This window comes from Chelonoidis abingdonii, chromosome 22 (assembly GCF_003597395.2).
Source record: "Chelonoidis abingdonii isolate Lonesome George chromosome 22, CheloAbing_2.0, whole genome shotgun sequence".
In the NCBI taxonomy this organism is placed as follows: domain Eukaryota; kingdom Metazoa; phylum Chordata; order Testudines; family Testudinidae; genus Chelonoidis; species Chelonoidis abingdonii.
Genome location: NC_133790.1, coordinates 20,546,310 through 20,574,297, shown reverse-complemented (window position 1 = coordinate 20,574,297; position 27,988 = coordinate 20,546,310). Strand labels below are relative to the sequence as shown.

General features: G+C 46.2%; 1 protein-coding gene and 2 pseudogenes across 8 annotated transcripts in view; 2 read left to right on the top strand and 1 right to left on the bottom strand.

Annotated features, from left to right (window-relative positions):
* CABIN1 (calcineurin binding protein 1) overlaps positions 1 to 27,988 on the bottom strand; it is a 222,795-nt gene that overhangs the window by 85,363 nt on the left and 109,444 nt on the right. The window lies entirely within an intron of this gene.
* On the top strand, positions 2,568 to 4,436 carry LOC142045852 (uncharacterized; annotated as a pseudogene).
* On the top strand, positions 7,141 to 8,131 carry LOC142045851 (uncharacterized; annotated as a pseudogene).

Here is a 27,988-nt window from a genome sequence, read left to right as displayed (position 1 = left end):
GTGTGGATGGGTCAGGAGGCCCACGGGGGGCCATCAGGGGACAGGGGAGGCTGGATGGGGCAGGAATCCGGGGGGCATTAGGGGGTGAGAAGCAGGGAGGGGTCAGATAGGGGGTGGAGACTTGGCCACACCTGGCTGTTTAGGGAGGCACAGCCACCCCTAACCGGACCTCCATACAATTTCGGAAACCCAGTGTGGCCGTCAGGCCAAAAAGTTTGCCTGCCCCTGAGCTAGGGGTTACATATTTCCTTTTCTATTAAAATTCAAACCTTTTCTAACATCTTTATCTCACAAATGTCTTCTCCACTCCCTTCCCCAAACTTTAATTAGAGAACTCTTCCATGCTTTCTATCGATGGACACATACTTTCACATTTTCCTTGAAGGTGGGGGTAAATCCGAGCTAGTTTCCTGCATAGCTCCTCCTTTCATCTCTGCAGGAGAAGAACTCACAGCCTGGAAAAACCTGTCTGATGTGGATGCCAAGGCAAGAAGGATATATTTTTCTATCATTTTTTAATTGGAGAAAGTGATGTTTTCTCCCTGGGATATGGAACCATTGTGCTCAAGGGCTGCAGAGTGCTACAGGACTTTGAAAAATTTCTAGGATCCCTCTGTGCTATTGTTATTACAGGTGGCTGTTGCAAGAGTAAGATGGAAACAGCTTCACACGACAATTGCAAAAGCACCTCCAGGAAGCAGACAATGTTTAAAATGTAACCCACCATGTACTTGCATTGGCTGGTGAATTTCATTTTGTAAAAATGAATATAAAAGCTAAAACCTAAAGCAGCAAACATACACCACTCTAAAAATGGCTGAGGAGATACCTTTTCTTGCTTGAGTAGGGAGGGGCTGTGAATCTGGAACTAAGGTTAGAGCACATTGATTCCCATTTTCTAGTCCTAGTTCTAAAACTCACTTGCTGCCAGAGCTTTAGACACTGATGCCAATATTTTCAAAAGTGAACAGTGAACCTCAGTGTCTTGATTCCTGAGAAACCTTAAAGTTTTCTTGATTTTCAGGAAGTGCTGAGTACCCACCCTTTTGGGTATCTCAGGTTAGATATCCAAACACCAAGGAACCCAAAATCATTAGTCAGCTTTGAAAATACTGACCTTAATCTCTGTGCCTCTGCATACCCTGCTATAAAATGGCTATGCTGCTATTATAGAATTGGTATTGGGTTTAAAGGGGCATTTCCAAGTTAAAAAAAAATTCAGAAGCAAAAGGTTCTTACCTCTGTTACAGGTGACATATAAGAACATTATAAGTGAAAGATTATTCTAATTTTTGTGATAGTTTATTTTTTACAGGTTTTTCAGCTTGCATAATGAAAAGAGCTTAGCCATGTCACTTTTGTTTATAATCAATTTCTACTCATTTTATGCTGCAGCTTTTCAGTTGCAAACAATGTAGAGTAGCAATTATTTATCCACAGAAAGCTGCTGCCAATGAAACTAAAAAACAAACCAGAAAATATTTCTTTGACATTAAATTCTGTGAAATATTATTTTTACAAAACCTAAATGTTAGGCCTAATTGAACTTGACAGGATTTCTTTGATTACTTACTAATTGTAATACATTTTGAAATCCTGAGATGCAAGATGCTACAAAACTGCAAAAGTATTTTCTTAATGTTTTTTAAAGTAAAAAATGTTTCTGTCTCGAAACCCCTGTATTGTTAGTTTTATCATCTTATATAATATTTTTCATCGTTGGTTTCCGTGGGGAGGAGCATGGAACAAAAGAAAAATGTTCAGAATTAAAATGTTCAGGTAGCTAAGGAAATTTTAACACAGCCATCTATTAGCACAGGGCTGTCAGGTAAAGGCAGCCACCCGCAAAAAACAACCAACCAACCAACCAAACAGAAAAAACCAACCAAACAAAAAAAACAACAACCAAATAACTCTCCCTTAAGCCTGTTAGAACAGCAACTGCATTACAAATGGGAAAACCTCAGCTTTTAGCCTTGCTAGAAAGAAATGGTCATTTTTAATTTTATTCCCTTGCCAGTACTTCAGTTAATGAGGTACTGAGAGCATTCTTGCTTTAATGTTTGTGTCTATGAAACAGTTCCAATTACTAGTTTTTTTATCTTGTACTGAAGAGAAAGTGTTTTCTCAGACAAGTTCTTCTGGGGGGGTTCTGCTGGGAACCACTGGATTTTACAGTCTGGTAAACAGCAGGATACTTTATCTCAAAGCTCTCACACAGCACTCATATTAAAACCTTTGAACACTGAAGGAGATAAATGGTGAGGGTATATGTTTTTGTGCATGTCATGTATAACTACACAAAAAACCCTCTACATTAAAAGAACATTAAGGTTCCAAAGTCAAGCACTCAAAAGTTCAGAATTGCCACTACTGAAATGAAACTTTATTCAGTTCCCTTGTGCGCATACACTATGATGACAGTCTTTATTTACACTATCACATGCTATTTTTTCTACAAGACCCCTACCCGATTCAGTGCACAGGATGAAGAGAGCTCAACTAACAAACAACTATCCATTATTTTGTTTTCTTCTTATTCAGAGTGTGGCTCCATGTCTCATTTACTACACACTATCCAAAACCTACTCTGAAGCCAGAATTATTAATTTCCTCATAAGCTTTTCTATGGTGTGCTCATCACTGTAGTATTGGAGTGCTTCACAAACATTAATGAATTTATTTTCACAGCATCCCTGCGAGAGAAGGGGGTACAGATGTAAAATGTTAACCAGTAAGCATCAGTCTTACCAGTAATGTATTCAGTTAACATTTGAACACCTAATGTGCACATTAAAAACGCCGCAGCAATACCATTTCACAGAGTATGTGGAACTAGGTTCCATATTGTCAGGACCATTGCTATGGAACTGATGTCACACTTTGGTAGCGTTAAACCTTCAAACAATATCATGTAGGTTATCGCAATTTTTGGTAACTAATGTTCCATAGTGAAGATGGAGCGATTGAAAAGGAGTAATGCCTGAAATCATTTCACAAAAATAACAGAAGATACTGTTAAATGTAAACTGTGTAATACACAGCTGAAGTATGCAAACAGCACTGGAGTAATGCTGAACCATTTGAAGCTGAAACATCCCTCTGTTTCATGTGAAAAGGCAAAAATCAAACAACATTTCTGGCAGTTCAAGAAAATGGCACACACAATGTGACAAAAAACTAAGAGGTATTGTGCACCATGATCACTACAGATATGCTGCCTGTAAGTGTCATCGAAGGTACAGGTTTTTGTGCATTGATGAGTTTTGCAGAACCTGAATACTGTGTGCCTGTGAGACAGACTATAACCTCGCAACCAGAGAAGTGCTATGAGGACAGTGTGAAGTCTGTCTGGGAAAAATTGGAAAACGCCGTTAAAGTAACTTTCACCACTGATTGCTGGACAGCATTAATTACAGAAAGTACATGACTGTCACTTGCCATTATAATGAAAATTGGGAGCTTCGATATGCAGTTCTATAAACCAAAAGTATGGCAGAACTACATACAGTGGAAACCCTTGCTGAAAAATTAAACGTCACAGTGGACAAATGGGGTCTGTTAGGCCATGTCTTGGTGTGCGTACAAGATAATGCAAGCAACACTGTGCTCGCCAACACACCAAGGTATGTTACATGGGAATCTGTCAGTTGTTTTGCCCATATTTTGCAGCTAGCCATAAATGATGTGTTTTCTTCAAGTAGTGTGGATTGTGCTGTTGTAGACTGTGACGAACTGGGACTGTTCTTAATGTTTGCTCTGAACACTGTGTTGGTGCCTCAGTGTCCCCGAGGCAGTTCTTAAGTATCTAGGTGGTGGGATAAGAGTGTGTGATTGCTACAGAGGAAGGGGCCAGTGCGGGGATCCGCGTACGACATAGACAATTAGCGACACTTCCCCTCATCCACGAGGCATCCGTGGCACCCTGCAAAATGCACCTAAGAAACAAACACAGCTTCAGGTAAGCAAGCGACCTTGCTGATCCAGTTGTGTAAAACCGCTGGCAATTCGAATAAATCGACCACTCGAAAATGTCAGTGAGCAAAGATGGGCATAAAAGTTGTGCTCACGATAGCATCTGACAAAACCAATCTGAGCCCCCGAACACTTCAGCTGCAAGATGAAACAACTGGCATGTGAATAAAGGAAATAATGTCAGTAAGACAAAGCCAACATAAAGAGATGTTAAGCAACAGACAGCCAAAAATCTCAAAAAGGTATCATGAACACAACGCTGTTTGTAAGTACATCAGAAGCTGGAGCTACCTACACAACCAAGTGCCGCTCCTGATATCGAGACAAAGAGCATTGACGAGTAACAGTCCATTGTTGGAGAAACTTAATCAAGTCAGAAGATCGAGCGCAAGGAATTAACAGACGAGAGCGTCTTATACATCACTACCGACGAGGGCAAATCAGTTGAAACACATCAGTAAAGGAAAAAATTGTCAGCCATATAGAAGAACATATTGTTCAGCAAAAGTCCAACACGGTTATTCTGTAAAGGGAAATCATGTCTGACTAAGATCTAGTTCAGACGTTATTTGAAGCGTCAACCAAATATATGGACAACAGCGCTCGTGAGGCGCTTATAAGGTACAGCAGAGGATGCCGTGCACAAAGGTTAGCCGGAGCGGTGCGCGGTCTCTTGTGAGAGAGATGTCGCTCTCGCGGATCGCTCGGTCAGTCCTTTTCAGGAGCTTATGTTGGCTCGTGTTGCTAAAGTGTGGTATGATATATGCGGATGGGACGGCCTTCGCAGCGGTCCACAGGCCCCTAATATGAGGCCCGACGCCGCCCGGGCCACCAAGGCCCCCCTACGTCGAGGGGCGCGATCGCAGGCCGCGTCACTTCTAGGCCCTAGATGGCCAGCGCCGCCCCATAAGGAGGCGGCGAGTCATCTCTCTAAGCGGGCTTCCGCTAGCGTCCACGTAAGGGTATCTGGTGACTTCGGAAGGCCGCATCCTAACGGCAGCGCGCGTCCACAGGAACCCCTAAGCCCAGCGCGCGCGTCCACAGGCCCCAAACGCCACGCCAGCCGTGCACAGGCCCCCTAAGCCCAGCGCACGGCCTTCCACAGCCCCCTACAGGGGGGCAAGCGCCGATCGCATCCACTCCACATGCCCTAACGACGGCTTCGCAGCGTCCATCCAGCCCCCAACCGCCCCAGCGTAGAGCCGCGTCCAGGAGCCCCTAAGCCACGCCGCCTCCACAGGCCCCGCCTAAGGGCCCAGCGCCGGGTGCCAGACAGGCCCCTAAACGCCCCAGCGGCCGCGTCCAACAGGCCGCCTAAGGCGCGGCCGAACCCGGAGGCGTTCGTGCAACAGGGCCCCCCTAATAACGCCTTCCTCGAGATGTCGAGTCGGAGCCTCCATACACAGTCCCCCTAACCGCCCAGCGTTAGCCGCGTCCACTATTATGAGGCGCACATATAGCCCAGCGCCGCCTCCACGACGGCCCCACGGCTTTCCGCCCAGCGTCCACAGCCCCCTAAACAGCGCCCCCAGCGCCGCGCCACGAGGCGAGCCCCTCATAAAGGGCCGAGCGCCGCCGCAACAGGCCCCTAACAGAGGAATTCCACCCCCGCAGCGTCCGGTACAGGGCACCCACTACATATGGCTCAGGCGCCCGCCATAACCACAGATAGCGTCTCCACGGTGCTACGAGCCTTTCCGATAGCAGGTCCGCACTCAGGAGTGCCCTAAACTTGCAGTCCGTCCGAAATGCTTGCCCGACAGCGCCGGTGCCCATCACAGCCCCCGTCCTAATACAGGCCCAGAGCCGCGCGTCCAGAACAGGAGCCTCCCTAAGGGCGCCCCACGCGGCGAGATGAAGCCGCCTCCACAGGCCCAAGCGGCTTTTCCGGCCGCAGCGTCGACCAGGGTTACCCTACACACTAAACACGGCACACACCCAATACCGGCCCAACCCACAGGCCCAGGACCCCGCGGCATCGATGCCGGGCCGTCCACAGATGAATGCTCTTATAAGGCCCCCCACCAAAGCCTTAATTAAATTACATAAATTGTCATTGGGATAAAGGAAGAATCCTTCAGTGATTGAGGAACTGGTTAAAGGGACAGGGACAAAGGATAGGAATAAATGGTAATTTCCAGAATGGAGAGGGGTAAATAGTGGTGTTCCAAGAGCAGCCTAGGACCAAGCTATTCAACTTATTCAAAATGATCTGGCGAAAGGGAAAACAGCGAGGGGGCACAGAGTTTGCGAAGATAGATACTAAACTTCTCAAGATAGTTAAGACAAATCAGACCTGTGAAGAACTCAAAAGGATCTCACAAAAATTAAGGACTGGCAGCAACAAAAAGGCAAATTGAAATTTAATGTAGATAAATGTAAAGAAATGCAACTGGATAAAAATAACCCCAAACTATACATACGAACATGAGGGGGCTAATTTAGCTACAACCGAATCAGGAAAGAGATCTTGGAAACATCACGGAATAGATCTCTGAAGACGTCCACGCAGTGTGCCAGCGCAGTCAAAAAAGCAAACAGGATGTTAGGAATCATTAAAAAAGGGATAGAGAATAAGACAGAGAATATCTTGTTGCCCTTATATAAATCCATGGTATGCCCACATCTTGAATATTGCGTAAGGATGTGGTCTCCTCATCTCAAAAAAGATATACTGGCATTAGAAAAGGCTCAGAGAAGGGCAATTAAAATGATTAGGGGTTTGGAACGGGTCCCATATGAGGAGAGTTTAAAGAGGCTAGGATTTTTTAGCTTGGAAAAGAGGAGACTAAGGGGGATATGATATTACTTGTTCCCATAATATAAGAACTAGGGGCAACCAAATGAAATTAATGGGCAGCAGGTTCAAAACACATAAAAGGATGTTCTTCACACAGCACAGTCAACCTGTGGAACTCCTTGCCTGAGGAGGTTGTGAAGGCCAGGACTATTACAGGGTTTAAAGGAGAACTAGATAAATTCATGGAGGTTAAGTCCATTAATGGCTGTTAACCAGGATGGGTAAGGAATGGTGTTCCTAGCCTCTGTTTGTCAGAGGGTGGAGATGGATGGCAGGAGAGAGATCACCTGACCATTACCTGTTATGTTCACTTCCTCTGGGACACCTGGCATTGGTCACTGTTGGCAGACAGGATACTGGGCTGGATGGACCTTTGGTCTGACCCAATATGGCCAGTCTTATGTTCTTATATCTTACCACTACTTTCCACTTTAAAATGCACTACAACTGCTATGTCTACTGAATAGTCAGTTTCAATTTCAAATATTTATCCAATTTGCAACACTCTTCTCCAAACTCACCTCAGAAGCGAAGCTCCTGTCAAAAATGGAAAAGTCACTGATTTCAAGGCTGCTGTTCATCGCTCTCTGGAGCATCGCATGAAACCCAACGATCCTGCCATAACTCCCAAACCTGCACTTATTGCCTCCTTGTTAGACCCACGCCATAAACACGTGTTTCTTTCGCCTGTTGCCCAGATCGCTGCTAAATCAAAGCTTCTGCAACTTGCACTGCTGTTAGAAATAGAAGAACCTCCAAGTGCTAGGGGTGAACCAAGAAGTGCTGAACTGGATGAGCTGAGAGCCAGCACCAAAAAAATGTATGAAACCGAGAAGTGTGCCATAATGATGCTTTAAGGTGAAGATTATAGCAAAAAGGAGAGTGAGGAGAATGCAATAGAAAATGAACTGGAAAACTACTTCAAGGAGCCTTGACCTTCATTGGAATACAGTCCATTGGGAGTGGTGCAAGGTTAATGCACAGCATTTTCTAAGGCGTGGAAAACTGACAAAGAGTTACCTGTGCATTCCAGGATCATCTGTGCCTGCAGAAAGTGTGTTTTCCAACGCTGGCCTTCCTGTTAACTGGTTGCGCACAAGACTGACATCAGAGCATGTAAACATGTTAGCTTTTCTTAACAAAAAAATCATCAGCAGAGTTGAAATTCTAATCAGACCACTTCTGTTTTTGGACGGCTCAGGGATATTATGTAAAAGGTTACACAAAAAAGTGGGTTTTACACATACCACTGTCTGTTTTTTGTTGTCAGTAAAGGCACTTGACGAAGATAATATATATATGTGGGGTAGATTCATTGTGAACTCATTAACAGTTAAACTGTTAACCGACAAATAGAGTTTTAAAAAAGTACCTTCCTAGAAGGTAGTACTTATTATTCCTATTTTACAGATGGCAAACTAAGGCACAGCAAGCTTAAGGTTAAAAAAATCCAATAGTTTTGAGTATCCAGTTAGAGATACCTAGATCTGATTTTCTTGAATATTTAACATAATATAGCACTTTATATGTTCAAAGCACAGCTCCCATGGAATTCAGTTGCAGCTGAATATTATACCTATGTATAAAATATGTTGGCTTTCATGATCACATACTGTATATATATCAGAGGGGTAGCCATGTTAGTCTGGATCTGTAAAAACAGCAAAGAATCCCGTGGCACCTTATAGACTCCAAAACATCCGTTAGTCTATAAGGTGCCACAGGATTCTTTGCTGATTATACAGTATATGGTGTGTCCATCTACCCTACACAAGGATATCACAGAAATGCAGGGCTGGAAAAGACCTCAATGGATCATTTCAGTCTATCCCCCTGTGCTGAGGCAGGATTAGGTCTAACTAGACCATCCTTAGAGGTGTTCGTCTAACCTGTTCTTAAAAACCTCTAATGAAGGAGTTTTCTGACCTACCTAGGTAACCTGTTCTAGTGCTTACCTATAAGGAAAGTTAGTTTTTCCTTACATGTGACCCAAATCTCGCTTGCTGCAAACTAAGCCAATTACTACTTCTCCTACCGCCAGTGAACATGGAGACCAGTTGATCACCATAAACCTTTTACATATTTAAAGACTTATGTCCCTCCTCAGTCTTCTCATCTCTAGACTAAGGCCAGGTCTACACTGCGACTTTAAATCGGTTTAATGGCCGATATACCGATTTAACGCTGTACCCGTTCACACGACGTCATCATTAATATCGAGTTAAACGGCTCCTTAAATCAATTTCAGACTCAAACGGATGCTCATGGAGGGAGGGGGTAATGAGGACTACAGCTACCAGTCTCCACAGCAGTCTCTGAAAACTATTTGCATTCTTGGCTGAGCGCCCAATGTCTGTAGCTTAATACACGGTGTCTTGCGTGGTTCACGGAACAGCTCGTCAGTCTCTCTTCCCCCCCCCCCCCAGCACGTGAAAGAGAAGTAAAATAAATAATTCCTTGAGTACTGTAAATGTCACCCTCTGTGTACTGAATGCTGCTGGCAGAGAGTACGCGAGGTGTTGACAACGGTCAGGATACTGTTTGTGATCTCAGGGTCCATGATTGCTGTGCTATGGCGTTTGCTCAATGCACTCCGGGAAAAAGGCGCCAAAGGGTTGTCTGCTGCCTTCACAAAGGGAGGGGTGAGGCTGTACCCAGCACCACCCGGGGCAATGTTTTCTGCCCCATCAGGCACTGTGCTCTCAACCCGGAAGTGGGAACTATGGGATAGCTGAGGAACAGCTACCCACAGTGCACCGCTCCTGAAATCGATGGTAGCTTTGGACCATGGACGCAAACAATCGATTTCGTGATCCCATTTAGATCTGTTTTTGTAATATCGTTTAAGCTAATTCGAAATAATCGTGCAGTGTAGACGTACCCTAACATGCCCAATTCTTTCAACCTTTTCTTACAGGGTCATGTTTTCTAAGCCTCTTATTTTTTGTTGTTCTCCTCTGGATCTATTGATTGTTCATAATTTCTTAAAAGTTTGGTGCCAAAAACTGGACAAGTACTCCAGCTGATGCCTCACCAGTGCCAAGTACAGTACAGCAACACAAACAAAACTTAACCCCTAACCTATGTCCGAGTTATTGAAGTCTTCAAATTGTGGTTTGAAGACCTCAAGCTACAGAGAATCCACCAGCAAGTGACCCATGCCCCACGCTGCAGAGGAAGGCGAAAAACCTCCAGGCCTCTGCAAATCTGCCCCAGAGGAAAATCCCTTCCCGATCCCAAATATGGCGATCAGCTAAACCCTGAGCACGTTGGGTAAGACTCACTAGCTAGAACTCTGGAAAGAATTCTCTGCAGTAACTCAGATCCCATCCCATCCAACATCCCATCACAGACCATTGGCAGACTTATCTACTGATAATCAAAGATCAATTGCCAAAATTAAACTATTCTATCATACCATCCCTTCCATAAACTTATCAAGCTTAGTCTTAAAGCCAGATATGTCTTTTGCCCTCACTACTCCCCTTGGAAGGCTGTTCCAGACAACTTCACTCCTCTGATGGTTAGAAACCTCCATCTAATTTCAAGTCTAAACTTCCTAATGTCCAGTTTGTACCCTTTGTTCTTGTGTCTACATTGGTACTAAGCTTAAATAATTCCTCTCCCTCTCTAATGTTAATCCCCCTGATATATTTATAAAGAGCAAGCATATGCCCCATAACCTTCTTTTGGTTAGGCTAAACAAGCCAAGCTCTTTGAGTCTCCTTTCATAAGGTAAGTTTCCCATTCCAATCTGACTGTGGGTCCATTAAATTCCCTTTCAACAGGGAATATTGCTATCACCCTAATAAAAAGGAGTAAAAAAAGTCAAGCATATTTAAAGTCAATGAAGTTTAACCTAGCAAAGTTACTCACTTCTTCTCCATTCATGCACAGCCACATGCCTGCCTGCGCTCACATCTGATGCTACTGAATTTAACAAATGAGTAACTCTTGTGTCAGGGGTTTCAGACAAAGGCTAGAAGAGTATATAGGGGAAAGAAGAATGCTGATCCCAGCTACTTAAAAAAAAAAATAAAGGAAGAAAAGTTAAAACTTGCTTGTTTTTTCTTCTCTTTTTAAAAACACTCTAATAAAAGCTTAAAATACACTATTTCTGGCAAATGTTAATTGAAAGATATGGAAAGATTAATGTGGCTCTTTTTATTGTTTTCTTTGATGTCAACACAGTTCTGAGAAAATCATTGCCGTAGTTCACTTCTGCTGTAAACCAGAATAAGTGGCTCACTAGCAAGAAGAGCAGAGAACTTGTTTTCAGGTAGAGAGTGGGCATACAAATCTAATATTAAAATAAAAGTATATATATATTTTAAAAAACCAAGACCTATCACTCATTATTATCTTCAAAATTCTAGTCACAGTGAAACTATCATTTTTCAGAATTTGAAGGTGTCCCATTAGGTTAGATTTTTAAAGGAGGAAACTTGAAGTAGTTTAAATGTAAACTGCTCAACAATTTCTTCTTAAGGTGACACAGTCCCCATACCATTTAATTTCTTTTCCTTTTTACTGATATCCTCTGTTCACAGCTGGCAAAGACAAATTATGGAATTTATTCACTGTACATTTGTAAAATGACACATCATTACAGGTATTAGTAATAGGGGATTCGATCATTAGTCCTAAGTTACGCACAGGATCTGGTCCAAGAGGTGAACGTAGCTGAACCGCTTGGTAATAGTGACCATAATATAATTACATTTAACATTCCTGTGGCGGGGAAAACACCACAGTAGCCCAACACTGCAGCATTTAATTTCAGAAAGGGGAACTACACAAAAATGAGGAAGTTAGTTAAACAGAAATTAAAAAGGTACAGTGCCAAAAGTGAAATCCCTGTAAGCTGCATGGAAACTTTTTAAAGACACCATAATAGAGGCTCAACTTAAATTTATACCCCAAATTAAAAAACATAGTAAAAAAGTGCCACCATGGCTAAACAACAAAGTAAAAGACGCAGTGAGAATCAGAGAGGAATCCTTTAAAAAGTGGAAGTTAAATCCTAGTGAGGAAAATAGAAAGGAGCGTAAACTCTGGCAAATGAAATATAAAAATATAATTAGGAAGGCCAAAAAAGAATTTGAAGAACAGCTAGCGCACGACTCAACAAGAGCAAATTTTTTTTTTTTAAAGTACAATACAACAGAAGCAGGAACCCTGCTAAACAACCATGGGGGCCTCTGGATGATTGAGATGCTAAAGGAGCACTCAAGGACATAATGCCATTGCGGAGAAAAAGATGGTTACTCACCTTTGTAACTGTTGTTCTTCGAGATGTGCTGCTCATATCCATTCCAATTAGGCGTGCGTGCACCCCGTGCACGTTTGTCGGAAGATTTTTACCCTAGCAACACCTGGCGGGTCGGCTGGGCGCCCCCTGGCATGGCGCCGCTATGGCACCGAATATATACCCCTAACGACCCGTCCGCTCCTCAGTTCCTTCTTGCCAGCTACTCCGACAGTGGGGAAGGAGGGCGGGTTTTGGAATGGATATGACCAACACATCTCGAAGAACAACAGTTACAAAGGTGAGTAACCGTCTTTTCTTCTTTGAGTGCTTGCTCATATCCATTCCAATTAGGTGAATCCCAAGCCTAACCTAGGCGGTGGGGTCGGAGTGAGATACTGCAGAATGCAAAACTGCTGAGCCGAAGGCTGCATTGTCTCTGGATTGTTGCACCAGGGCATAATGGGAAGTGAAGGTGTGTACTGAAGACCTTGTAGCTGCTCGACATATCTCCTGAATAGGTACTCGAGCTAAGAAGGCAGCCGACGAGGCCTGGGCCCTGGTAGAATGTGAGGTAATATGACCCGGAGAGGCATGAGCTAGATCCTAGCAAGCACAGATGCACGCCGTTACCCAGGACGAAATCCTCTGAGAAGAGACGGGTTGGCCTTTCACCCGGTCTGCCACTGCAACAAAGAGTTGGGGCGTTTTGCGGAAGGGCCTCGTTCGGTCGATATAGAAGGTGAGTGCCCTATGGATGTCGAGCGAATGTAACTGCTGCTCCCTACGAGATGTATGCGGTTTGGGGAAGAAGACCAGGAGGAATATGTCCTGGTTGAGATGAAAGGCCGAGACTACTTTAGGGAGGAATGCCGGATGTGGACGTAACTGTACCTTGTCTTTGTGCAACACCGTGTAAGGTGGGTCCATCATCAGAGCCCGAAGCTCAGAGACCCTCCTAGCCGATGTGATGGCTACAAGGAAGGCTGTTTTCCATGACAAATATAGGAGTGAGCAGGTTGCCAATGGCTCGAATGGAGAGGATGTAAGTCTCATCAGGACTAAACTGAGGTCCCAGGAAGGGGCGGGGCATTGTACTAGGGGGTATAGATGCTCCATTCCTTTGAGGAACCTCGAGACCATGTAGTGGGAGTAGACGGAGTGAGTACCTTCTCCGGGGTGGAAAGCAGAAATAGCCGCCAAGTGCACTTGCAAAGATGAGATAGTGAGGCCTTGCTGTTTAAGATACCAGAGGTAGTCCAAAATAGTGGGGACGGGACATAGTAGGTGTGACATTCAGTGTTTGACACCAGCTTGAAAACCGCTTCCACTTGGCCAAGTAAGTAGACCGAGTGGAAGGTTTTCTGCTACCCAGGAGTACCTCTTGCACCAGGGCAGAGCAGCCTAACTCTGATTGGGTTAACCATAAAGGAGCCATGCCGTGAGATGGAGGGATTGCAGGTCTGGGCGGTGAAGCCTGCCGTGGTCCTGCATTATCAGATCCTGATGAAGGGGCTGGGGGATCGGGTTGGCTATCGAGTGGTCCAGCAACGTGGTGTACCAGTGTTGCCGAGGCCACGCAGGGGCGATCAGGATCAGGCGAGCTCTGTCCCTGCGAAGCTTTAGGAGAACCCTGTGCACCAGTGGGAAGAGTGGAAAGGCGTAAAAAGCAGGTGGTTCTTCCAAGAGATGAAGAAGGCGTCCGATATTGAGCCCGGGGCGAGACCTTGGAAGGAGGAGAACCTCTGACACTTCCTGTTGTTGCGGGAAGCGAAGAGCTCTATGTGGGGAAAGCCCCACTTCTGGAAGATGGAATGTAGAACGTCCGGGCGAAGCAACCACTCGTGAGACCGAAAACATCTGCTGAGATGGTCTGCCAAGGTGTTCCGGACCCCAGGGAGGAACGATGCTAAAAGGTCTATCGAGTAGGCTATGCAAAATTCCCACAGTTGGATCGCCTCCAGACAAAGGGGGGAGGATCGAGTCCCTCCCTGCTTGTTTATGTAGTGCATGGCCATTGCGTTGTCCATAAGCACTAAAACACAACGACCATGCAGATGTTGTTGGAACGTCTGGCACACCAGGCGGACTGCTCTTAGCTCCCGGATGATTATGTGCAGCGCTAGCTCTTGAGATGACCAGAGGCCTTGCGTGCGATGATGGCCTAGGTGCGCCCCCCCAGCCGAGAGACGACGCGCCATCGTTAGGGATATTGAGGGCTGCCTCGGATGGAACAGCATTCCTGCACACACCAGGGAAGGAGTTAGCCACCAGCTGAGGGAGCCCAAGATGCTCTGAGGAATGGTGATCACCATGTCTATGGCATCTCTGAGTGGGCGGTAAACTGAGGCGAGCCAGGTTTGAAGGGGACGCATGCGTAGTTTGGCGTGCTTGGTTACAAAAATGCATGCGGCCATGTGACCGAGGAGGCTGAGGCAGGTGTGCGCCGAGGTCGTCGGGAAAGTTTGAAGGCTTTTTATAACCGAAATTAGTGCCTGAAACCGCAGCTGTGGCAGACAGGCTGTTGCGAGTTTGGAGTCTAGAATGGCCCCAATGAATTCTATTCTTTGAGTGGGCACTAGAGTAGACTTCTCTAGATTGATCATCAGGCCCAGCTGCTCAAATAGGTCCATGATGATGGCAACGTGCCTGGTGACTTGGGCCTCGGAGGTCCCGCGAATAAGCCAGTCGTCTAGGTAAGGGACGACATGTATTCGCCGAAGACGGAGGAAGGTGGCCACTACAGTCATGCACTTTGTAAACACAGGCGGGGTGGCAGAGAGGCCAAACGGAAGGACCGCAAATTGAAAATGTTGGCGGTGCACCATAAACCGTAGGCACTGTCTGTGCGGCGGGTAAATGGTGATGTGAAAATATGCGTCCTTCATGTCGAGAGCAGCATACCAGTCTCTGGGATCCAAGGACGGGATGATGGTCCCCAGGGATACCATGTGGAACTTCAACTTTTTCAAAAACATGTTGAGTCTGCACAGGTCCAGGATGGGTCGGAGACCTCCTTTTGCCTTGGGAATTAGGAAATATCGGGAGTAAAATCCCTTGCCCCTTAATTTCTCCGGTACCTCCTCTATAGCTCCGATGGAAAGGAGCGTACGAACCTCTTGCCAGAGGAATTGCTCGTGAGAAGGGTCCCTGAAGAGGGACAGGGAAGGAGGGTGAGAGGGAGGGGGTGAAATAAATTGGAGGTGATATCCGAATTCCACCGTGCGTAGAACCCAATGATCCGAGGTTAATTGGGTCCACGCAAGGAGGAAGAAGGAAAGGCAGTTGGAAAACTGAAGCAGATCCTGGGGAAGGACTGGTGCTCTGCTCTCGGGCGCACCTTCAAAAGTTTGGTTTGGGTCCTGCTGATGGTTTGGGGGACTGTTATTGTGGCCCCCTTGGGTACCCGATTGCCGTCAGCGGTTCCTGCGACCATGCTTCTGCCAAAGTTTTGTCGTTGCCTGGGTGGGGGGTAAGGGTGCTGAGGCTGGCTACGGAAGGACCTTCGTTGGGTTTGCGGGGTATGCATCCCGAGGGAACACATAATCACTCGATTATCCTTGAGACTCTGGAGTCTAGGGTCCATTTTCTGAGAGAAAAGGCCCTGGATGGTGTGTTGCAGTTCAGGAGGTAGGTCTGATACTTGCAGCCATGCAATCCTCCTCATCGTGATTCCCAAGGCCACGGTTCTGGCCGCTGAATCGGCAGCGTCGAGTGAGGCCTGCAGGGAAGTCCGTGCCACTTTCTTCCCTTCTTCCAGAAGGGCCTGGAATTCCTGGCAGGAGTCCTGTGGGACCAGTTCAGTGAACTTACCCACTGACTGCCAGGTATTATAATTATATCTGCTTAGTAGGGCCTGTTGGTTAGCCATCCTAAGTTGGAGGCCCTCGGCAGAGTAGACTTTACGTCCCAGCAGGTCCATCTGTCTAGCCTCCCACGATTTAGGGGCGGGGGCTTGCTGGCCATGGCGCTCTCGCTCATTCACAGATTGAACTACCAGAGAGCATGGAGGAATATGGGTATATAAGTACTCGTACCCTTTAGAGGGTACCATGAACTTTCTTTCCACGCCTCTGGCCGTGGGAGGGACAGATGCTGGAGATTGCCAAATGGTGTCCGCTTTGGCTTGGATAGAATAGATGAATGGCAAAGCCACACGAGTTGGCGCATCCGCCGACAGTATGTCTATGACCGGGTCTTCAACCTCCGGGACCTCCTCCACCTGGAGATTGATATTTAAGGCAACTCACCTCACAAGGTCCTGGTGAGCTTGGAGGTCAATAGGGGGCGGACCCGATGAGGAAGTACCGGCTACTGCCTCGTCTGGTGACGAGGAGGATGACAGACCTGGCATGACTGGTTCATGTAGAGATTCCTGGTCAGGGGGTACGTCGGGGTCTGGGAACCCCTGGGGGTCCGACACTAGAGGAGATGCTTCTGTACCCGCTGGAGGGGGCGGCTAACAGTGGCCTCCGGTGCGCTATGTTCCGACGGGCCGGAACGTGATGGTACTGTGGGTTCACCTTGGGCCTGGTGATATGCCCAAGGCATCCAGAAGAACCACTGAGGAGGAGCTTGGTCCGGACCTTGAGCCTCATGGGGAACACGGCTGTGCGTCTCTGAATTCCCATAGGCAGCGCTATCAGCGTGCGAAGACTCAGATGGGTGCTGCGATGGCCATGGTGGAGCAGAAATGACGTGAGGGGGAGCCCTGTGTCCAGGGTACTGTACTTCATGCTGTACCGGTGAGCAGTACCGGGAGTCGTACTGGTGCTGAGAGGGAGACCGGGACCTGCGACCGGCGCGGTGCCAAGAGGTCGACTGGGATCGTGAAGCTCTATGATGAGAGCAGCTGTGGCGTGAGCGGTGCCGGGAGCTGGACCAGTATCTGGAGTATCGGTCCGGTGAGCGGGATCTTGAGCGGTGCCGTGAGTACGACCGGTATCAAGAAGGAGATCGGTACTGGGACTGCGAGTGGCACCTAGATCAGGACCAGTGACGAGATTGAGAACGCTGGCGAGACCTCGATCTTGAATGTTGCCTGCCTGCGGCGTCGATGGAGGATGGCCTGACCATGGCAGGCTTCCCTGTTGATTGAATAACCCGCACCGGCGGTGCTGGGGGTTGAGCCAGGGTGGGCTCCGTTAAGGCAATTAGTTCTCTCGCCGTCGAATAAGTCTCTGGCGTAGCGAGAACGATAAGCTCTACTGAGGCATGTGCAGGGGAGCTGTCATGCACCAGACTTGATGGCTCTTGTGCGGCCAGAATCAACGGTGCCAAGATTGCCGGTGCAGCGGCAGTTGCTGGTGCCAGGCGGCTTGGTTTAGGCTGCTGCTCAGACTGCGGTACAGATAGTGGAGCCGCAGGGTGTTGCTAGGGTAAAAATCTTCCAACGAACGTGCACGCGGCGCGCGCACACTTAATTGGAATGGATATGAGCAAGCACTCGAAGAAGAACTAAAAGACTTATTTGCATCGGTCTTCATGGCTGAGGATGTGAGGGAGATTCCCAAACCTGAGCTATTTTTTTTAGGTGACATATCTGAGGAACTGTCCCAGATTGAGATGTCATTGTCATGGAGTCATGGGGCGATGCTCTGGAACTACTCTATATGGAGCCAGTCAGGACTCTGAGGTAGTATGCCTGCCCTCACTGTCGCCAGGGCAAGAAGCTTACACAGCTTCAACATTCCTGGGTCTGGCCGCAGAGCATTCAGCATGCCATTCTGCACCATGCGCTTCCTGCAGCAAGTCCGCCCGGGCGGGACTCCTGCACTCAAACTCCACAGCCAGCAGTGACTCTTAGCTAGCATAAAAGGGTTATTAGTCGACAGGAACACAGCACAGAATAGAACTTGTTAGCACAGAAATTAATGACTTTCAGCCAAGTCCATCTTGGGGAACTCCGAGCCAGATGCCCTGGCCTCCTTCCTCTCCAGTCCCAAAATGCAGACTCCCCAGATTCCAGCCACCCACCCTTCGATCTGCCCGTTGCTTCTCCTCCTGTCTCGCTTGCCTCACCTGCTCGAGGGCCTCAGTGAAAGTCACAAACCCAATTCCCATCACCTAAGCACTGGAGCAGTACACAGGAAAACTGAAGTACACATAGTATTAGTACAGGACAGTAAGACTCACATGCAACATCATAACGTTAATAAAATCCCACTTCGTCACAGTCATTAGAGGTGGTTTTGGAACAAATTGATAAATTAAACAGCAATAAGTCACCAAGACAAGATGATATTCACCCAAGAGTTCTGAAGGAACTCAAATGTGAAATTGCAGAACTACTAACTGTAGTCTGTAACCTCTCATTTAAATCAGCTTCTGTAGCAAATGACTGTAGGATAGCTAATGTGACATGGATTTTTTAAAAGGGCTCCAGAGGTGATCTTAGTAATGTCAGGCCAGTAAGCCTGACTTCAGTACTGGGCAAACTGGTTGAAACTACAGTAAAGAACAAAATTCTCAGCCATATAGATGAACATAATTTGTTGGGGGAAGAGTCAACATGGTTTTTGCAAAGGGAAATCATGCCTCACCAATCTACTAGAATTCTTTGAGGGGGTCAACAAGTATGTGGAAAAGAGGGATCCAATGGATATAGTGTACTTAGATTTTCAGAAAGTCTCTGAAAAGGCCCTTACCAAAGTCTCTTAAGCAAAGTAAGCTGTCATGGGATAAGAGGGAAGGTCTTCTCATGGATGAGTAACTGGTTAAAAGAAGGAAACAAAGGGTAGGAATAAATGGTCAGTTTTTCAGAATGGACAGAGGTAAATAGTGGTGTCCCCCAGACGTCTGTACTGGGATCAGTCCGATTCAACATATTCATAAATGATCTGGAAAAAGGGGTAAATAGCGAGGTGGTAAAATTGGCAGATGATACAAAACTACTCAAGATAGTTAAGTCCCAGGGAGACTGCGAAGAGCTACAAAAGGATCTCACAAAATTGCATGACTGGGCAACAAAATGGCAGATGAAATTCAATGTTGATAAATGCAAAGTAAAGCACATTGGATAAAATAATCCCTGCTATACATATAAAATGATGGGGTCTAAATTAGCTGTGCACTCAAGAAGAGATCTTTGGAGTAAATGTGGAAAACTATAAAATATGACTTGTTGTAGACAAGTAAATAAGGAATCTTTAAACCCTCAATAACAACAAGAACTAGGGGCATGAAATGAAATTAATAAGAAGCCAGGTTTAACAAACAAAAGTAGTATTTTCACTAATACAGTCTGTGGAACTCTTTGCCAGAGGATGTTGTGAAGCAAGACACTATACAGGGCTCTAGAAAAGAACTAACAAGTTCATGGAGGATAGGTCCAATTCAAGGTACTATAGGATGGGAAGGGATAAGTGTCTTAGCCTCTGTTTGTCAGAAAGCTGGGATGGGCAACAGAAGCATGGGAATGATGTTATGTTGTATTCTCGGCACTGGATGGTCACTGTCAAGACGTCAGGATACTGGGAGCTAGGTGGACCTCCTGGTACCCAGTACCTGTTCGTTCATGTTTTCTTATGTTTCTTATTTAATGCAGCAAGGTAGTCACAGAAAACATGAAAAGTGCTAGTGAATAAGTGAGTAAAATGCACTAGGCTTTCGGCTCTTGAACCAGAGGTGGCAAACACGGCTGCAGGACTGTCCTGTCCAGCCCTGAGCTCCGGCAGGGTTGGGGCAAGTCAGGGGACGGAGCGGAAGGGTGGGGGAGGTTGAATGTGGGGTGGGGTGTCAAGGACGGTTAGGGGTGGGGTGTGTCCTTGGAGGGGGGGTCGGGGGAGGCGGGTGGAGTATGGGGTCGAGTGGGCGGTGGAGAAGTGGGAGCAGGTGGATAAGGGGTGGGGGCCAGGCTGTTTGGGGAGGCACAGCCTTCCCTGCCTGGCCCTCCATATAGTTTCGCAACCCAGATGTGGCCCTTGGGCCAAAATGTTTGCCAACCCCTGTTTTAGACCCAGATCCAAAAGTGGCTGCTTTATATCCTGTAACATCTTTGGATCTTCATGATAATATCTCTTTCCCAAGGCAACTCCAAGTTTTCATTCTTCCATTTTTCTCTTTCCTAGCTTCCCTTTGTCTACAAACTCATCTTCTTCAACAGAAGAGGAAACTTTTCCTTGGGAAACAGAGTACAAAAAGAAACAATTGCTTCACAGCTAATGATGAAAAAACAGCAGGAACCCCCTTTCCTGTGTACTTCAAGCGATTTAGCATTACTAGCATCTCTACTAACTAGCTGGACAGTAGAAGACTGGAAAGTTAGCTAGAAAGAATAGTGTGTGAATATTGAGACAGAAGACTATGAACGATGGACATTTTTCACCCATAAGTTCTGTTTTTCCAAGGAATGGAGTGAAGTACTTAAATAGCATGTTGGGCAGAGGTTGAAAAAGTTATCTAACTTTTTATAGCTAATTCTACGACTTCACTGCTCATTGGGTTCCTGATTTTAATCCAATAACTACGAAAGTTTCACTCTCTCAGTTAACTACTTACTTATCCCTGTCTTTAGATTTGCTCTTAGGAGACAGATGCAAAAATCTTAGCATATTTTACAATTTTTCATCTAGTTAAACCTCAGAACACTCTGGATGATAGGTACATGAATATGATTACATTAACTCTGCAAATGGACACAATAAGGGAAAGGGGTGAAATGGCTTGCCCAAGGTCACACAGCAAGTCAGTGCCATAGACAGGAAAAGAACCCAAGAGTCCTAACTCTAGTCCTGTTATGAGAGCACTCTGTTACCAAAGATTTTTTCAATAGAAACCATATGTCTGTTCTAAAAGCACTTTATATAACGAAAATTAATACACTCACTCTGCTATAACATGCAAATTTCCTGGGTCTTCTCCAAAAGTGAACTTTCTGTACGAAGACAGTGTCTGCTACAAATAAAGGTTCATGTTATTAAACTCGAAATTAAATCACAGACAGCAACTGTAGATCTCTTATGGCCACGTCATGGTTCTAGAGACAGGATGTCGAACATACAGCTGCAGGCTGGCTCCATCCCTCATGATATATTTATTAAAGTCAGATTCTCAAGAATCTAAGCTTTTATTTAAAAAAAAAAGTTAATTTCTAGACCGTAAGGCTGCAGAGATAACTTTTTAAACGTCAACTGAATGAGTGATGTAAATATTTGCCTGAGTCTGCAGAGAGCAAAATGATGACTGTGATGTGAACTCTCCTGTTGCCTATTAATCTGAAAGGAATATCAACTTTAAATGACACTTGGGTCAATATTAACTATTTAGCTGCCAGTATAATGGGGAAGAAGCTGAGAATGAAGCACTCTGGAATGGGAATTGAGAGTTGTAGGGAAAGAAATGCAGAGAAAAGAACAGCAAGGAGCTGCTGGTGCCTTTCCCTGCGTCAGATCCTTTTCTGCAGTGGGGAGACTCCAGAAGCAGGGAGGCAGAAGGACATTACATTGGTAAAAATAGCATTGTAGATGAGGACACAATGCTTGGGCAAGTAGAGAGTACTGTAGGGTACACACCCACAGAGTTCAGAAGTGTCTTTAGTGTACTTGCCCAAGCACTGCCTCACCATCTACACTGCTATTTATACCTATGGGGATGGGGGTAATGGGGCTTGTCATGTTTGTATTCTACATGCAGCTGAAAGGAGCGTGCAGTGCGAAGTACACTCAGAGGAAAGTGTGGATACCTAGAGGATACCTCCTGAACCAACAACACTCTTTCCTGCAGCACCTGGTTTTCCTTGGAGGTCCCCTCAGACAAATATTTTGCAGCTCTGCCTCTACTTAGCTATGAACTCTGACAAGTTCACATCGGTGGTGGTGAGGATGTAAGGGATTTCATTCAATGTTCCACTGGACTGCACTTCTCCAGAACAGGGCCTATTCACTGCATCATAACAACCATGGAAGGGGAGCTAGTTACAACAAAGCTATCTCCTGTGAAGGTTAACAGTTCTGTCTTCTAGGGTAGATGAAATTTAACCATACTTTCATCACATCTGTGAGCCTTGCTACAGCCTTAAACAGAACAGACATGTTGAGGCTGGTTTAATATGTATTTTTGTTATGCTCTTTATTGATTATGTTATTGTGCCCACAAGTGTGCTAGGCACTTCCAGCTCAGGGTTAATACTGTAGGTTGCAAGTTATTTATTTCAGCCCCCTCCTAGTGGCACATTTACTTATTGTTGCCAAATCATGTAATTTTATTGTGAATCTCATGATATTTGTTCTTGTTAAAGCCACAGCTGCTGGAATCAAAAGATTGCATGAGAACCTTAGATTTCATTTAAAAAAAAACATTTCTAGCCTCCTTGGTTGCAGAGAAAAAGCACCCTAAAGCCTTAGGGACCAGAAAGCAAATAACTCCCCGCCTCCCCAAATACATTATTTTAAAAAACCCTCACAGTTTTGGGGGCCTGACTCATGAGTTTTGGGCGTTTAGGGTTGGCAATATTGCTTACCCGTTTTCAGAATAAGCGTGAGAAGTGCTTGAAGGGCCACAACCTCCTTGGCAAAGGGTGGCAGCCAAGCAAGAACACGTCCCCATCCAACCATAAACCAATGTACAGCCACAATGCACGTCATAAAATAAACTCAGAAGCAGAATCCCAACCCACATACCGCATTATCCTCTTCCCCTTCCCCAAGAAAGCTTTTCTCAGTATTCTTTCCCTTTTTTCATGCTAATGTTGCTCCTCCCAGAATATTAGATCTCACTGCAGCAGTTGCCTAGGATCTGGAGGTCCAGAAACTACCACCAATCTGGGAGAGCTACCAGCTAGGAGAGAGATGGAGAGTGTCCCTAACCCATTACCAGACAAGAGAAAGAAGAGAAGGGTAGCAGACACTATAACAAAGTGGCACAAGGAGAAGTAGCTGGCTCAGGCTGGCCTGAGAAAGAGCCAAATACTGGCTCAGGCAACTCCAATGGATCTCCTGCTTCCCTCCTCCCTCAGCTATTATGTGTGAGGTCATGTCTATCACATTACAGGGTTAGCAGGGACACCATGTAACATATTCTGCAGGGGGTTTGGATCTCTGAGTACAGGTCATGTGAGTCAATAATGCTTTGGGTACATTGTGGAATCCTAGTGGGAACAGGGCTGGGTTCCCTGCTGCCCAACCATATAAACAACAATTATAATGTCAGCAGCCTCAAATTCATGTGCCCAACTCTGGCTGTTCAAAATTCCAGTCCAAAGTCACATGGTTCCTAACTAGATTCCCTCCTCAGAACCAACTGCTTCCTTACAGAACTGTAAGAGCAGGCAGGACCAATAGCAGGGCCAGAGAAAGCCCACCACTGGCAGAGCAACAGAGAAGGGCCTACGTTGACTAATTCTGCCCCCATGAGCATTCTGTACAGATGAAGACCTCATTCTTTGACTGCACAGCAGCCAGAACTCTCAGTCCTGCAGGGCCCATTCACAGTGTGCCAATGCGCAATCATACTTAGTGTGAACAGTCCCAATGCAATGAAAAAATCACTGTAATCTGAGCCATCACTTGCTCCCTCTCAGAATGCTGGAATGATTTGACAGCTGCTGCCCTATGAAGGCTGCTGCCTACGCTTGGCTCTGCTTTCCCAGAGTATGGAAGGAAGAATGGGAAACCTTGGGGACACAAAGCCCAATAAAATTTTTGTGCCACTTTTGGAGGTAGAAAGAGTGCTGAAGTCCTTGGCAGCCTCCATCCCTGCATGATTTGGTACACCTGTCTACTTATGCACAGTACACTGTATGTGTGTATACATTGCTTTATTCCTGTCTTTTCCTCCCTAGTAAAAATTGTCAAAGATGGCTAACAGGGTTCTTCAATTTTGCGTATAAACCCTCCACCCACAATATTTCAAACTAGACATTTGTAAGCCAATACGTAAAGATATTTTGGGCTAATGAATTTTATTGTGAAATTCAGACTTGTGAAAAACAGCATGAAATAACTTTTGTAAAAAGCTATGAGCATTTACCTTGAACATTTGCAACCCTTTTCATTCCCTAAACTTACTAATGCTGTGAGGGATATACAATGAAACCACTAATGGGGAAGGGATAGCCCAGTGGCCTGCTAAACCCCGGGGTGTGAGTTCAATCCTTGAGGGGGCCACTTAGGAATCTAGGGCAAAAATCAGTACTTGGTCCTGCTAGTGAAGGCAGAGGGCTGGACTCGATGACCTTTTGAGGTCCCTTCCAGTTCTGGGAGATAGGTACATCTCCTATTATTATTATTAAATCCAGGACATCAGACTGCTTGGTATGGGCAGCCACTGATACACACAGAGCTCAACCCCTCACAATGCTCCTTTCCATTCAATCTCAAGAAACATAGGCCTGGTCTACACTACATGTTTAAACCGATTTTAGCAGCGTTAAACCGATTTAACGCTGTACCCGTCCACACTACAAGGCCCTTTATATCGATATAAAGGGCTCTTTAAATCGGTTTCTGTACTCCTCCCCGAAATGAGAGGAGTAGCGCTAAAATCGGTATTACCATATCGGATTAGGGTTAGTGTGGCCGCAAATCGACGGTATGGCCTCCGGGCGGTATCATCCACAGTGCACCACTGTGACCGCTCTGGACAGCAATCTGAACTCGGATGCTGTGGCCAGGTAACAGGAAAAGCCCCACGAAATTTAGATTTTCATTTCCTGTTTGCCCAGCGTGGAGCTCTGATCAGCACGGGTGGCAATGCAGTCCCAAATCCAAAAAGAGCTCCAGCATGGACCTGTACGGGAGATACTGGATCTGATCGCTGTATGGGGAGACAAATCTGTTCTATCAAAGCTCCGTTACAGAAGACGAAATGCCAAAGCGTTTGAAAAAAAATCTCCAGGCTACACAGTGCTGCATGACAAGCGTAACGGGAAGCCAGAGACTCAAATGGACGCTCATGGAGGGAGGGAGGGGGTACTGAGGACTCCAGCTATCCCACAGTCCACAGCAGTCCTCCGAAAAGTATTTGCATTCTTGGCTGAGCTCCCAATGCCTGTAGGGTCAAACACATTGTCCGGCGTGGTTCAGGGAATAGCTCCTCAATTTACTCCCCCCCCCCACCACGTGAAAGAAGAGGGAAAGAAAGCATTTCTTGACTTCTTTCAATGTCACCCTATGTCTACTGAATGCTGCTGGTAGACGCGATGCTGCAGCAGTGAAGCACGGTATGTATCCACTCCTCTCCCCTCCCCTGGTGGCAGATGGTGCAGTAGGACTGGTAACCGTCCTTGTTATCAACCGTGAGTGCTCCTGGCTGGCTTCAGGTGAGGCTGGCCGGGGGCACCTGGGTAAAAATAGGAATAACTCCTGGTCATTCCCAGTAGATGGTACAGAATGGCTGGTAACCGTCTTCATCATAGCAACTGGGGGCTGAGCTCCATCAGCCCCCTCCTTTCCTGTGTAAAGAAAAGATTCTGTCCTGCCTGGACTATCATAGCAGTGGCATGCTGGGCTTCTCTCCCCCCGCACCGCTTAATGTCCTGCCTGGACTGTCATAGCACCGAGGGGAGGCTGCCTCCCCTCATTTTATATCACTAAAAACTCAGTGTTTCTTATTCCTGCATTCTTATTAACTTCATGACACAAATGGGGGGACACTGCCACGGTAGCCCAGGAAGGTTGGGGGAGGAGGGAAGCAACGGGTGGGGTTGTTGCAGGGGCACCCCCCCGTGAATGGCATGTAGCTCATCATTTCTGCAGGATCTGACATGAGAGCAGCTGTGCTCTCTGATACACTGGTTCTCTAGTACACACTGCCCCATATTCTAGGCAGGACTGACTCTATTTTTAGAAACCATAAAAGGAGGGATTGACTCAGGGAGTCATTCCCAGTTTTGCTTTTGCGCCCCCGGCCGATCTCAGCCAGGGGCACCCCATGATAGCAGCAGACAGTACAGAGGACAGATAACCATCATCTCATTGCCAATTTACGCCGGCAGCAAGACGGTAACAGAACGACTGATAACCGTCTCTGCTATCATGCAAAAGCAAATGAATGCTGCTGTGTAGCGCTGGAGTATCGCGCTCTGTCAAGCGGCATCCAGTACACATACGGTGACTGTAATAAAAAAAAAAAAAAGCTGAAATGGGCTCCATGGTTGCCGTGCTATGGCGTCTGCCAGGGGCAATCCAGGGGAAAAAGGGTGCAAAATGATTGTCTGCTGTTGCTTTCCTGGAGGAAGGAATGACTGACGACATTTACCCAGAACACCCCCCGACAATATTTTTGCCCATCAGGCACTGGGCTCTCAACCCAGAATTCTAAAGGGCAGGGGAGACTGCGGGAACTATGGGATAGCTATGGAATAGCTACCCACAGTGCAACGGCTCCAGAAATCGACACTAGCCTCGGACCATGGAACGCACACCGCCGAATTAATGTGCTTAGTGTGGCCGCGTGCACTCAACTTTATACAATCTGTTTTATAAAACTGGTTTATGTAAAATCGGAATAATCCCGTAGTGTAGACGTACCCATAGTTACCAGCCACCATGTACTGGTAAACACTATCTTCTGTGCACCGAGCATAATTTTTTTAATTATTATTATTAATAGTGGCATAGAATCTGAACTGAAAAAGCTGCTTACTATATAAAGAAAATGCTCCTCCTCTCCTCCCTGTGGATTAATCTCTGACTTAGTTACTATAGAAACCTTTCTGTAGACATTATAAGTAAAAAATATATATTATATATATTAAAGGCAAATATACAAAATTAACTAAACAAAGTAGAAGTGGTACCATCAGTGCTGAGCACACCAGCGGGAATGAAGTGAATCCCGAAGTCAGGAACAGTATCCACATGTCCGACGGCAGGGAGAAGTGCGATAGCAACATTTGCATTGCCAACTGTGGCGGTGCAGAGGTGTCCCATACCGATCCCAATGCCAGCCCCAATTCCACGCCTTGCAGGAGGGGAACATTACGATATGGTGCTGACAAACTCAGTGGTTCGGCAACCCGATCAGCGCACTGGTCTACAAATGATGTAGTCCTGGCAAAGTCCTGGACCAAAGGAGAGGTCGGGACTGAAAGGCAGTGGCCTGTAGCCACCTGACATGCCACCAATGAGGGAACAGTCTTTCATGGGTACCAGACTCAATGCACACCCAGAAGCCAGAACCGGAGTCAATGGTACAGGGTTTCTAACCTCCCCAATCAGTACTGGGGCAGTGTTACAGGTACCTATGCCATCTTGTGTGTCAGCACTCACCCGATGCTGATCCATGCTCCTTCTGGGGGAGGTTGGAGTGTCCACACAGGACATGGGACCATCCTCATTAGTCTTATGCAACCTCTTCCTCGGCACACTTGATGGGGAATGACTCCACTGCATGTGCTCCAGAATGTGAAGCCAGAGCTCTCTCAGAACCCGAGGGTGACATCCGACCAGATGAGAGCCTCAGTATCGAAGCAAGCTACATGGGCTGCTCAAATAGAAGCTGCTTTAAAGGGAGGTCTCCAGACACTTGAGTCTGCTTTTTTAATAACCTGCAGATTGCACAGTACACCCTAACATGGGCCTCACCAAGACACAGTAAGCACTACTTGTGGGGATTGCTCCCCAACATGAAGGACAATGTTTAAACCCTGGTGCAGACATCACTGGGAAAACTTAGCTAATAAAACACTAATGCACTACTATGTACAATAACTATAAAACAGAAAACACTAGCTGAGAGAGATGTGGGATTAAACCATACAGCGCTCTGACTCCAGCCACGGGTGGTAAGAAGGAACTGACAGAGGGTCAGGCAGCGGCGCCTAATATAGTCAGGGGAGGGGCTACAGCATGATAGCTGTCCCTCTACAGGTACTGCTAGGCAAAATGTTCCAGCTCCAGTGCACGGGGTGTGCTCTCACTTAAGTGGAATACACATCTGCATCAACTCAAAGAAGCATATTTCCTTCAAATTTAGAATACTGAATTTTAAGTACCTTGAAGCTCAGTTTAATATCAGTGAGGTGA